The sequence below is a fragment of the Muscardinus avellanarius genome (genome assembly GCF_963383645.1).
Source record: "Muscardinus avellanarius genome assembly, chromosome: X".
NCBI lineage: Eukaryota > Metazoa > Chordata > Mammalia > Rodentia > Gliridae > Muscardinus > Muscardinus avellanarius.
The window spans coordinates 71,019,643-71,032,572 of NC_137792.1; positions in this window are offsets into that span (position 1 = coordinate 71,019,643).

Below are 12,930 nucleotides of genomic sequence, written 5' to 3' on the forward strand. Positions count from 1 at the left end.
TCCCTCCCGGGAGCCTAGACCAGACTGCACCTTGTAGGGATTTCAAGCTTTTTGAGATGGAAAGGTAACACCCTGCAGTTTTGCACATCCACCTTCTAAGGGTCAACCCGCGTGCTAGAACCTTCTTCTAGCTTCTCTAGGTTTCTGGCTGCAGCAGAAATTCCCTACTCTTTTCACCCCCGTTCCTCAAAATCCGCCAAACCTTAGGAAAGCAGTCACGGCAGGCCCTCCCCCTTCCTCTTCATTCTATAAGCACCCACCCCTCATTCTCCCCCATCCAGCACCCTCGAGGAGAAAACCAGTGCTAGCCTCCTCGCCTCCACTCCCTTCCATCCTCATCCCTGTTATCCCTGCCGAACAAATCGTGGCAGGTCACCTCTTCCCCCCTCCCCAACAGCCGCCATCCTTAATGGGAAAACCAAAGATGTCCCCCACTTCATCGACACCCGCTCCCCACAATCCAGGATAGCTATCCTTGGGAGAAAAAAATGTACCCCTGTCCTCGCCCCACCCCCACTGCCCGCCATCCTTGGTGAGAAAACCAAAGACCCCTGTCCATTCCCTCTGTACCTTCCCCTGCACAGGAAAACATGGAGCCCCTATTTCACTCCACCCCCATTCCCATCGTGGCGAAAGTCCCCGGGAGGCCGAGGCAAGCACCCAAAGGGACCTCCCTATCCCCAGCCCGGCACCCCGCAGCCTGGGCCGCCCCTAGTCGCTGCGAGGCCGGAGGCCGCAGGTCACCAGCCTTGGAGGTTGGGACAGCCAGGGCCTCGGGGACCAGTCGGGAGCGGCGGCGGCGGCGGTGGTGCAGGGCAGCGGCTCCCCCAGGACGCGGGCGGAAGGCGCACACGCGGAAAGAAAGCCGCTTACTGCCTGGAGATGCTAGCCCGCGCAGCTCTCTGGGTGGCGGCGGCAGTGGCCGCTGCCGGCACCGAAGCCGAAGCGCGGCGGCAGCTAAGGCTGTGGCGGCGGTGGTGGCGGCGACTGCGGATGGAGCCCCCTCGCTGGGGCTGTGCATGTAGGGCGCGGGAGGGGCTCGAGGGGAGGGGCGCGGGGGAGGCGGGGAAGGAAGGAGCACGCGCGGGGGCGGGGGCGGGGGCGGCTGGCTCCGGGGCGGGGCGCGCGCCAGCCCAGCTCTGCCCATCGAGAGGGGGCTGCGGTGCGGGGCGCGCGCGGGGAGGGGGCGCTCTCCACGCACCGGGCCCGCTCCAGCAGAGGAAGAAGCAGGCTACCTGCTAGGATCGCGCGCGCGCGCCCAGGAAAGGTGGCGGCGCAAGGGACTGGATTGCGGCTGAAGGCAGGGAGGAGGGTGGGCTGGGGGCGCAGGGGGCCCCCCTCCCTGGTGCCGCAGGCCTTCGTAGGCTGGCGGGGAGTCACGAGTTACTGCAGGCAGCCGAGGCCAGTACAAGGGAGGTGGGATCAACAAAGAGAGTCGCCAAGGAGAGAGTTGCCTAGGGTGGCGTCTTGCCTCGCCAGCGGCCTCGCTAACCTGTGCACCTCCTGTGCCAGTCGACGCGGTCTGGTGCGCTTGAATTGTAGCCCGCTACTGCGGAACCCGGGGTTTCTCAGAGCAGTGCTGAAAGACCCACCGAAAACCCCTCCCCTTAATAACAAGCTGGAGGGCGCTAAAGAATCCCCATCCTTAACCCAGTGCCGCCATCCCGGGGCGGGGAGTTTACGTCGCTCTGAAAGCACTAATGGCAGAGCCGCGCACGACAGTTCATTCATTCACTCAGTTTTCAGTTCACTGAGCCCTTGCCTTGTGCCAAGCACTGTGCCGGGCACTGGAGATACAGCGTAGTAGTGCAGGCGCCCCTATCCTGGGAGCTTGCAATCTAGCGGGGAGGCAGACAAGAGAAAGAAGTGAAAAGATAGGCATATTTGGATAAAGTCGTGCCGGAAAAGATGGGGGTGCAAATAACGTCGTTAGAAAAGGAGGAGTTGCATCTAAGCCGATCCCTAAATAATACGAAAAAAGCAAACATATAAAGCGAAATCGAGGGAATGATTTCCAGAAAGAGGGAGCAGATGTAAGAAAGCCAGGAGAGGACAAATTTCCATGCCTTGAATCTAAAAGGTGATAATTGTATTGGCTCCAGGAAAGTTAGAGAGCTTAGGCTAAACAGGTTGGCAGGAAGTACTAGTCATCATGGGCAGGCCGTATTATTCCAGAATCAATGCGAGGCCATTGAATGAATGGCTTAACCCTGAAGCATGACATGATCTGATATATATTTCTTATTTTCACTTTGGGGATGATTGTAGATTCACATCCATTATTAATAAATAAGATACGTTTAAAAAAATAGGGCTAGGGGTGTAACTCGGAGGTAGAATGTCCCTGGGTTCCATCCCCAGTAACACAAAAACAAAACAAACAACAACAACAACAAAACCAGAGAGCCTGTGTATCCCTTAACCAGTTTTTCCCAAAGCAAAACTAAACTACAAGACCTCAACCAGAATATTGACATTAGAACAATCCTTTGATCTCATTCAGATTTTCCATTTTCTCTGCACTCGTTTGCATGTGTAAGTGTATATTTGTTTCTATACAATTTTTCACATGCTGGCTTGTGTACCCATCACCTCAGTCAATATACAAAACTCTCTCATCATTACAAGAATCCCATGTATTCCCCTGTTATAGCAATGACATTTCCCCAGCCCTTCACCATTGTCAATCATTAATCTGTCCTCCATTTCTGTAATTCTGATATTTCAAGAATACTATACAACTTAATAATACAGTACAGTCATCCCTTAGTACCGGGTTGGAGTTGATTCAAAGACCCCCTTGGATACAAAAATCCACAAGTGCTCAAGTCTCTTATTTAAAATGGCATAGTATTTACATATAGCCTACACAATCCTCTCATGTACTTCAAGTCATCTCTACATTATTTATATACCTAATACAATACAAATTTTTTGGTGGTACTGGGGTTCCTGGAAACCCTTCTATCTCCGGACTACACTCCCAGACCTATTTTATATTTTTATTTGGAAACAGGATCTCTTAAGCCAGCGTGGCTGGCTTCGAACCTACGCGATCCTCCTGTCCCCTCCTCCCAAGCACAGAGATTACAAGCGTGTGCCACCACACACAGCTACAATATAAATTTTATATAGACATTATACTTTATTGGACATGGCACTATGACAAGAATTAATGTCTATACAACTTCCCCACAGACACAATTTTTTTTAACATTCTCTCTGTGGTTGGCTGAATCTGCAGATGCAGAACCCACAGAAACTGAGGGCCCACTGTACTCATTTTGTGACTAACTTTTTTTCACACAGCTCAATGTTCTTGCATTTCATCCAAATTTTTGTTTGTATCCTTGGTGCATTTTTAATTACTCAGCAGTATCCCAAATTATGTTTGCCATTTTTAAAAGCAGTACGGGGCATTAAACCCAGGGAATTACACCCCAGCCCTATTTTTTTAAAACAGGTTCTCACTAAAACTGCACATTGACTTTGAACCTGTGATCCTCCAGTCTCAGCCTCCTAAGTGCCAGGATTATAGGCATATAACACCATGCCTGGTTCCCCAGTCATTTACTATTATTGTTTTAAATTGTGGGACGGGGTCTCACTAGTTTGCCAAGGCTGGCATCAAACTTGGAATCATCCTCTCAGCTTCTCATGTACAAGGACTACAGGAGTATGCCACCATGCCCGGCTAGATTTTATATATTTTTAATTTTTTTTGGTATGGGGGATGGAGCCCAGGAGTCTTCTACCTCTGACCTACACCCCAGCCCTATTTTGTATTCTTTATTTGGAAACAGGGTCTCACTAAGTTGCCGATAGCCTCAATAAGATGTTGAGGCTGGCTTGGAACATGTGATCCTTCTGAAGTACTGGAATTACAAGTGTGCACCACCACATCCAGCTTAGTTTTTTTTTTTTAATTTTGAAACAAGGTCTCACTAATTTACAGTGGACCTCACTACTTTTTGAGGCTGTCCTTGAACCTGTGATCCTCCTGTCTCAGCCTCCCAAGTACTGGATTACAGGCATGCGCCATCACACACAGGTAGATTTATCATTTAAAAGACCACTTTGAACAAAGCACAGTGGCACACACCTGCAATCACAGGTTTTCCCCATGGCTGAAAAACTGGGCGATGGCCTCTTTTATCAGACAACTAGCAACATAAATCTTTGCAAAGTCTCCCTCTCTCCCCTAGCACCCAGGACCTGTTTTTTCTGTTCTGAGCTCTCAAAAGCATGCTAGTTCTGTCTGAATGCCAAGAGGAGCCCTACTATATGTTGCCTAAGAAAATAGGAACTGATCTGTCCCACCCTATCATAGGCAGGCACTGAACAATGTCTTCACTTCAGGCATCTCCCCCCAAACCAGCCTTGCATCCAACCCAAAAGCAATGATCAGGAGACACTGAAGATGGAAGGCTGTTGACAGAGGACTCTCTTTCGAGGATACTTCTGTCTATCATTTGGTACTCAATCCGTATACCATGATTCATTCTTCTCAAGTCCCCTTTCTTTCTTTATCTTTTCTTCTTTCACTCCTTCCTTCTCCCCCACTCCTCTGCACCACCCCTTCCTTCCTTCTTCCCTGCCTTCCCCACTTCTTCCCTCCCTTCCTCCTTCTGCAGACATTCATGATTCTCCTGCTGGCTATAAAGCATGCTGCCCTACCTCCCAGCCTGCCCTAGTTTGTCACCACCCAAGGCTAGCCCTGTCTGCCTCTTAGCACCTCATCTTTTTGGATCCGGACTCAACTCCGGGAGGCCATGGAAGCGCACTGTTCCACTTAAAGCACTTAAAGTCGGGGACTGTGGTATGTGTTACCAAGTAAGCAATCCAGATAAAAGAAAAGGAGTAGACAAGGTGGCACACACCTGTAATCTCAGTACTTGGAAGTCTGAGAAAGATTGCAGGCAGAAGGCTAAGCTTAGCAAATTTTTAAGACCCTATGCAACTTAGCAAGACCTTGTTACAAAATAAAACATAAAAAAGGATGGATATGTAGCTCAGAGGTAGAATGCTCCTGGGTTTGATCACCAGTACCCTTAAAATAAAATAAACATAAAAGGAACTAAGTATGGTGGCATAGACCCATAATCCCATTTTATTTGCCAGGCTAAGAAAGGAGGATCATAGGTATGAGGTCAGCCTTAGCAACTTAGCAAGACTCTGTTTCAAAGTAAGAAATAAAAAAGGACTGGAGTCATACCTTGGAGGAAGAAAGCCCCTGGGTTCATCCTCCTATACCAAAAAGGGAGGGTGCCCAAATTGTGATTTTATGTGCTACATTTTTATAATGTCTTCAGCACTAGGAAGCAAAAAGATGCCAAATAGGATAAAATCAGATAGTGTGACCTCAGATAGTATCATTTCTGTTTCTGTTTGAGCAGTGAAATAGACATGAGGAGAAGGTCTTTAATTTCAACAGAATTTAAAGCACCCTTAGAAGGAATCATTGAACATTCATCAGCATACAAAGTAATCAATCCTTTGCCTTCTCTTCAAAAAGTGCAATTGGGGCTAATAATTCCATTATTAAAAATGCATTACACACTAGACAGTTTGCATGCATCATTCAATTTACTTGTGTTGGGTACTAATATCCCCACTTTGTAAATGAAGAAATTGAGCCTTCAGGAGGTGTGCAGTTTGGGAGTCAGAATTAAAATCAAACAGTGTAGCTCTATACATACAATATAATACAGTGTGCTGCACTTCCAGAACACAAGGAGGGTGCTCATCACTTTCTCTATAGTTATCAAACTGGCTGCTTCCTTCACGGAAGTAATTTGCTTTCTTACAGTGCTACTGAGGCCTTTATTGAAATTTTCCCTAGGATTCCCAAGCATCAAATATCCCTTTCCACAAGGAAACTCAAGTATTCAAATCTTCAAATACTTGGTTCATTTCAGTACCATGCAATATGGTCTTGAAGCCCAATGTAACTCTACTTCTCTGACCCATCTTACCTCCCACCTCTTTTCATTAAGGCGCTATAGGCCCCCAACCTAGTGGCTAGAAGGACCTGGAAACACATCCTGTGCCTTTCCCTCATGAAACCTTTGTCGCCAGCGTTCCTTCAGCCTGGAACAGAGTTCCAATGACTTCCTGACCATCTTTGCATTTCAAGGGTAGCTCAAACTCAGGCCCTCCAAGGATGGATTCCTCCATCAACACTTATCTTGACCTATTTCTCTTCCTACATTTTCTATCTTTATTAAGAGCATGCCAGATGCTCAAACTACAAACTGCCATTGCATTTCACTTCTTTATATCCAATAGGTTATCAAGTCCTATAAATTCTATTTCAGAAATTGTGAATCCTCATTTCCTCTTCCAGGATGTTCCTGAGCAGCTCAGGCAGAATCCATTGCTCTGTGCCACTGGGTTCATGTTGCTAAAACAACAGGCAATCTGATTCTCTTATCAGATCTCTTTGAGAATAGGTAATATAATGTCTTTCCTGTTGATACCTCCAGGTCCTTAGAACATAGTGGACATTCAAATAATAGTTCTTTTTAAATATTTCATTGTAGCAAAACAGAGAAATATCATGAACTTCCATGAGCCCAACATTCACTGTCAATAGCTATCAACCTATAGCCGATTTTAATTTTTATAGTCCCTCTACTCATTGCCACCAATGTATACACACACTGGATTCTTTTTCTTCTTCTTCTTCTTCTTCTTCTTCTTCTTCTTCTTCTTCTTCTTCTTCTTCTTCTTCTTCTTCTTCTTCTTCTTCTTCTTCTCCTCCTCCTCCTCCTCCTCCTCCTCCTCCTTCTTCTTCTTCTTCTCATCATCATCATCATCATCATCATTATTATTATTATTATTATTATTATTATTATTATTAGGTTCTAGGGGCATGCTACCTCTAATTTACTCACATCAATATATACATTATGTATATTTGTGTGTTTGTGTATGTGTGTGTTTAGTATTGGGAATTGAACCGAGGGGCATTCTACCTTTAAAATGCACCTCAGCCCTACTTTATTTTAATTTTTGAAACAGAGTCTCACTACGTCCCTGAGGGGCTCACTAAGTTGCTGAGACTGCTCTTTAACCTGTGATCACTTTTTATCAGCCTCCCAAATACTAGGATTACAGGTATGGGCTGCCTTGCCAGCTCATTTTTACATTTTAACTTTTTTTCATTTTTTATGGTACTGAGGCTTGAACCCAGGAGCATTCTACCTCTGAGCTACACCCCCAGCCCTATTTTTTATTCTTTATTTTGAAACATGGTCTCACTAAATTGTGGAGGTACTCAGTAAAGTAACTGAGGCTGGCGACGAATCTGCGGTCTCCTGTCTGGGCCTCCCAAGTACTGGGATTACAAGTGTGTGCCACCACGCCCAGCTTTATATTTCATCTTAAAACAAGACCTTGCAAAATTGCTTAGGTTGGCCTCAAACCTGAAATCATCCTATCTCTGCCTCCCAAGTACTTGGATTTCAGGTGTGCACCACCATGCCCAGTTCACTTTTATTTTGATTCTTTCTGTGCTTATTTTTGAAAATGTGAACGCAGCTAGGCATAGTGTGCATGACTGTAATCTCAGTACTTGGGAGGCTGAGACAGGAGGATCACAGGTTTTCAGCCAGGCTCACCAACTTAGTGAGGATCTCAACAACTTGGTGAGACCCTATTTTCAAATAAAAAATTAAATATGGTTGGGGTGTAATCCAGAGGTAGAATAACCCTGGCATCCTGAATATCACACATAAGAAAATGTGAACAACAAGAAGCTTTGCTTTTAAAAATAAGTAAAAGAAAATGAAAACAATTTTTCTCATATTGTCATACAATAATTTGTTTTACTTTTGAGTTATAACCAACTATGCCTGCCTGTGATCTTTCATAAAAATTAATTTTAATGATTTATTAGCTGACAATTCCATTAGATCCTTCAGCAATCTTGTTGAAGGAAAAGAACTAGAAACCATCTGTGTTTCAAAGGGTCAGGTAATGCAGTAATTAAGATCATCCACTTTTCCACACCAACAAACACCCTTATTTTAGCTTTCTCCTTTGTTTGCACCCAAGAGGCTCTATCCCCCAGGACAAGGCATAAGAATCAGATGAAGGTCAAGCAAAGAGGATTGTCTCTGTCTCTCTCTTTTTTTGTGGTAAAATAGGAGGAGAGCTGTTGAGAAAGAAGAGGCCACAGAGAAAAGAGATAGTGTTCTCAGGCAGATCAATTTTTAAAAAACCAGTGAGTATCAAGTAATTGATTTCTTCATGACTGAATGTGCCACAAAATCCTAGCAATTCTTTTTTTTTTATCCCCAGCTTTACGTGTACCGTAGTATGACTTAATTTACCTTATCTCAGTTTTTATGATTGAAATTAAGGACTAATATATATATAAATCACAGGATTTGGGGAAATGGAATTAAATTACATACTACATGTAAAGTAACTAGCACAATCTGATACATACCATAGATTTGCAAGAAATGTTAGAGTCCTTCCCCACCTTTCTATCTTGACTTCCTCATTTTTGCACAGGCATGATTTTATGGTCTAAAGAGCATTTAAAAAAGATCAGTAATTTGGCTAAAATTACATATGAAATGAATAAAATTGGGCTGAAAGTCTAATCAAAACATTTTCCAATGTATTTTTAAGATGTTTATACATTTTTAAAGAAGAAAAGTACAAATCCGGGTGTGGTGACATATGCCTGTGATCCCAGTAATTGGGAGGCTGAGACAGGAGAACCACAGATTTGAAGTCATGTGTCATAGCTTAGATTCTGTTTCAAAATAAAAAAGTTAAAATGGCTAGGGGTATAGCTCAGTAGTAGAGCACCCCTGCATTCAATATCCATCACCAAAAAAAAAAAAAGTGCAGAGAATAATCTAACAAATATTCATGTTCCCACCACCCAGAATTAACCACTTTTAGCAGGTTGTATTTAGTTTTATTTCTCTTTTGGCAAATAAAATAAATACCACTGATAAGTATGTAGCATGGGCAACTGCTTCTAGTCTTACCCTCTTCTTTCTCCCAAGTTAACCACTACTGAGTTCATTCTGTTTTGTGATGTTATGTTTAATGTACAGTAGTGAAACCATTAGTACATATCATTCTGCAACTTTTAATTTGTCTGTTTGACACAATACTATGACTTGATATTTTTATTCCTCATCTTACCTCCCCCCACCAGTCATTTCAGAAGTTATACAGTTGTTTCATGGTATCCACAATGGGTTGGTTCCAGGATGCTCCTCAGATACCAAAACCTAAGGATGCTTGTGTCTCTTTTAGAAAATGGTATCTCCCACAGTTTTGCTATCCATTCATCTGTTGATGGTGATCTGGGTTGGTTCCATATTTTGGCTATTACAAATTGTGCTGCTATGAACATAGGTATGCATACGTTGCTGTATTTCTCTGAATTCAACCCCTTTGGTAAGATACACACAATGGAATTCTATTCAGCCATAAAGAAGAACAAAATTATATCATTTGCAAGAAGATGGAAAGCCCTGGAGAGCATCATGTTAAGTGAGATCAGCCAAGCACAGAAGGAGAAGATACACGTTTCCTCTAATATGCCCAAACTAGGAAACACAAAGGATACCAGTGGGACTCCAGATATTAGAGGGGAAATACTAGCTAAGTTTTAATGGAAAGATAGGAGAGGAGAAAGGCCGATCTGGATTAATGAGGGTCTACACCTGAACATGTGTAAAATTATGAATAAGACATGGTTAACCTGGACAACCATTGGTGGGGGGGGAAGGGGGAGGGGGGGAGAGGGCACCAAATATAGTGTAAATGTATACTACTTATGTTCAATAAAAAATTGTTTAAAAAAATAAAATAAAATAAAATAAAATTTAAAAAAAAGAAAATGGTATCATATTTGCATATAATCTACACATATCCTCCCTTTTATCTTAAATAATCTTTGGATTACTATGTTTTTTGGTACTAGATATTGAGCCCAGGGGCATTCTACCTCTGAGCCACTCCCCAGCCTTGTTTTATTTTTATTTTTGAAACTGAGTCTTGCTAAGTTGCTGAGGATGTCACTAAATTGCTGATACTTTTCTCAAATATGCATTCTTCTTGTCTCAGCCTCCCAAGTACTGGGATTATAGGTGTGTACCATTATGCCCAGCTTGATGATTTACAATACCTATTACAGTGTAAATGCACTAAAACAGTTATTTGAGTGTACTGGTTAGAGAGTAATGAGAAAGGGGAAAAAAAAACTCTGTACACGGCTCAGTACAGATGTGTTCCACCTCTCCCTCAGTATTTTCAACCTGCAGTTGTTTGAATTCTTGGATATGGAATCTAGAGGACCAATTGTACATTTTATTCGCACTAGTTAGTCCAAATGTAATTAGTACTTCCATCCTTTTCCCAAAAAAGGCAATTTCTCCCACTCTGCATCAACTCAGTGTTTTTGTTCTTTGCCATTTGTATTCCCAATTTATTTGCTGAGTACTGGAAATTGAACTCAGAAGCAGTCTACCTCTGAGATATACCCCCAGATCTTTTTATTGTTTGTTTTGAAATATGATCTAAGTTGATGAGGATCTCACTAAGTTGCTGAGACTGGCCTCGAACCTGTGAGCCTCTTCTCTCAGCCTCCCAAATACTGGGATTACAACTATGCAGCACTATGCCCAGGTTTGTTTGTTTTTAAGTTGATATAATTCACCTGCCATAAAATTTACCTTTTTCAAATGTATAATTCATTGGTTTTTAGTATGTTCACAAAGTTGTGAATCCTAATTTCAAGATATTTTCATGACCCTAATACTGGTCATTCTCCCAACCATTCTCCATTGCTCCCTCACCCTAGCTCTTAGTAATCACAAATCTACTTCTCTTAGATATATAACTAGTAGTAGGATGGCTGGATCAAACACTATCACTAACCTTTGGCAAAAGTACCAAATTTATATAAAATGGCTGCACATTTTATTTTCTCAATATAAATGTATAAGAGATCCCAGTTCTCTACATCCTCTCCAACACTTGCTATTGTCTTTTTATTAAAGACATGCTAGTATGTGTGAAGTAATATTTCATCATGATTCTGACTTTCATTCCCCTGATGATTAATGGTGTTAAATATTCTTACATGTGCATCTTGGCCACTTGTATCTTGGCAAGTCCTTTGTTCTTCTTTTGTGGTAATGGGGATTGAGCCCAGGGGCATTCTGCCTCTGAACTACACCCCCAGCCCTATTTTATTTTATCTTATTATTGGTGCCTTGTAATCATCACCTGAATGAGGAACAAGATGGTAGAGGGATACACGCACAAATCACTCATTTATATTTTAGTTTGAAGTAGGGCCTCATTAAATTGCAGAGGGTCTTGTTAAGTCGCGGAGGCTGACTGCGAATCTGGGATCCTCCTCTCTCAGCTTCCTAAGAACTAGGATTACAAGTGTGTACCACTATGCCTGGCTCCTTTGACCATATTTAATCAAGTTACGTATCTTTGGTTATTGAGTTTTAAAATTCTTTATACAGTCTAAATAGAAGCCCCTTCTTAGATATCAGACGATTTGCAGATGTTTCTCAGAATTATATGGAGTTATTTGTTCTTTCATTTTTTATTGTCATACTGAAGATTGAACCCAGTGGCATAGAGCTATACCCCTAGCCTTATTGATTGACTGGCTGTACCTAAGGATTGAACCCAGGAGAATTCTATTTTTGAGCTACACGTACCTCATCTCTATTTTATTTTTAAAATTTGAAATAGAGCTGGGCGTGGTGGCACACGGCTGTATTGTGTGGGAGGCTGAGGCAGGAGATCACAGGTCCAAGGCCAGACTCAGCAATCTCCTGAGGACCTCCACAACTTAGTGAGATCTTGTTTCAAAATAAGAAGTAAAATAGGGTTCGGGTGTAACTCAGGTAGAATGCCCCTGGGTTTCATCCCCAGTACCACGACAAAATTTGAAATAGAATTTCACTAAATTGCAGAGACTTGCCTTGGACCTGGAATCCTCCTGTCCCAGCCTCCCAAGTACTAGGATTATGGGGGTGCTCCACCACACCCAGCCCTCTTTAAGTTTTTGAGACAGGGTCTCACTAAGTTGCCCAGATTGGCTTTGAGCCTGTGGTACTCCTGTCTCACTCGCCAAAAGTTCCACTTCTGGGAATTGCTGCATTGGGGTACAAGTCTTCAACATATGAGCTCTTAGGACATTCCAGATCCAAACTGTAATAACAATATAATGAAATACCTAGCCAGGCATGGTGTCTGATGCCTTTACTCCCAGTACATAGGAGGCTGGCACAGGAGAATGGCAGGTTCAAGGCCAGCCTCTGCAAATTAGTGAGACCAGTTTAAAAAAAAAAAAAGGGCTGGGTTATACCTTCGAGTTTAAGTGCCCCTGGTTTCAATCTACATTCCAAAAAAAGGAAAGAAAAAAATATAAACCTATATGCTCTTCACCTACATTGACCACAGCCCTTTTTATTTTGAAACGTAGTTTCACTAAGCTTCAGAGGCTGTCCTCAAACCTGTGATCCTCCTATCTCAGCCTCAACAAGTACAGGGATTATAGACCTGCACCACTGAGCCTGGCTTTATCTGATAGTTTTAGTGCTTATTGATTTTTTTTTGCCTTAAAAATTTTAATACTGTCTGGGAGTGGTGGCGCATGCTTGTAATCCCTGAGCTTGGGAGGCGGAAACAGGAGAATCACACTGGTTCGAAGCCAGACTCTCTGGCTTAAGAGACTCTGTTTCCAAATAAAAATATAAAATAGGTCTGGGAGTGTAGCCCAGAGGTAGAAGGGTTCAATCCCCAGTACCACACACAAAAAATAATACTACTTTTTGCAGTATTGGGGAGTCAGCCCAGAGGCATTCTACCTTTGAGATACACCCCCAACCATATATATATATTGGTGCTGGGGATGGAACCCAGGGA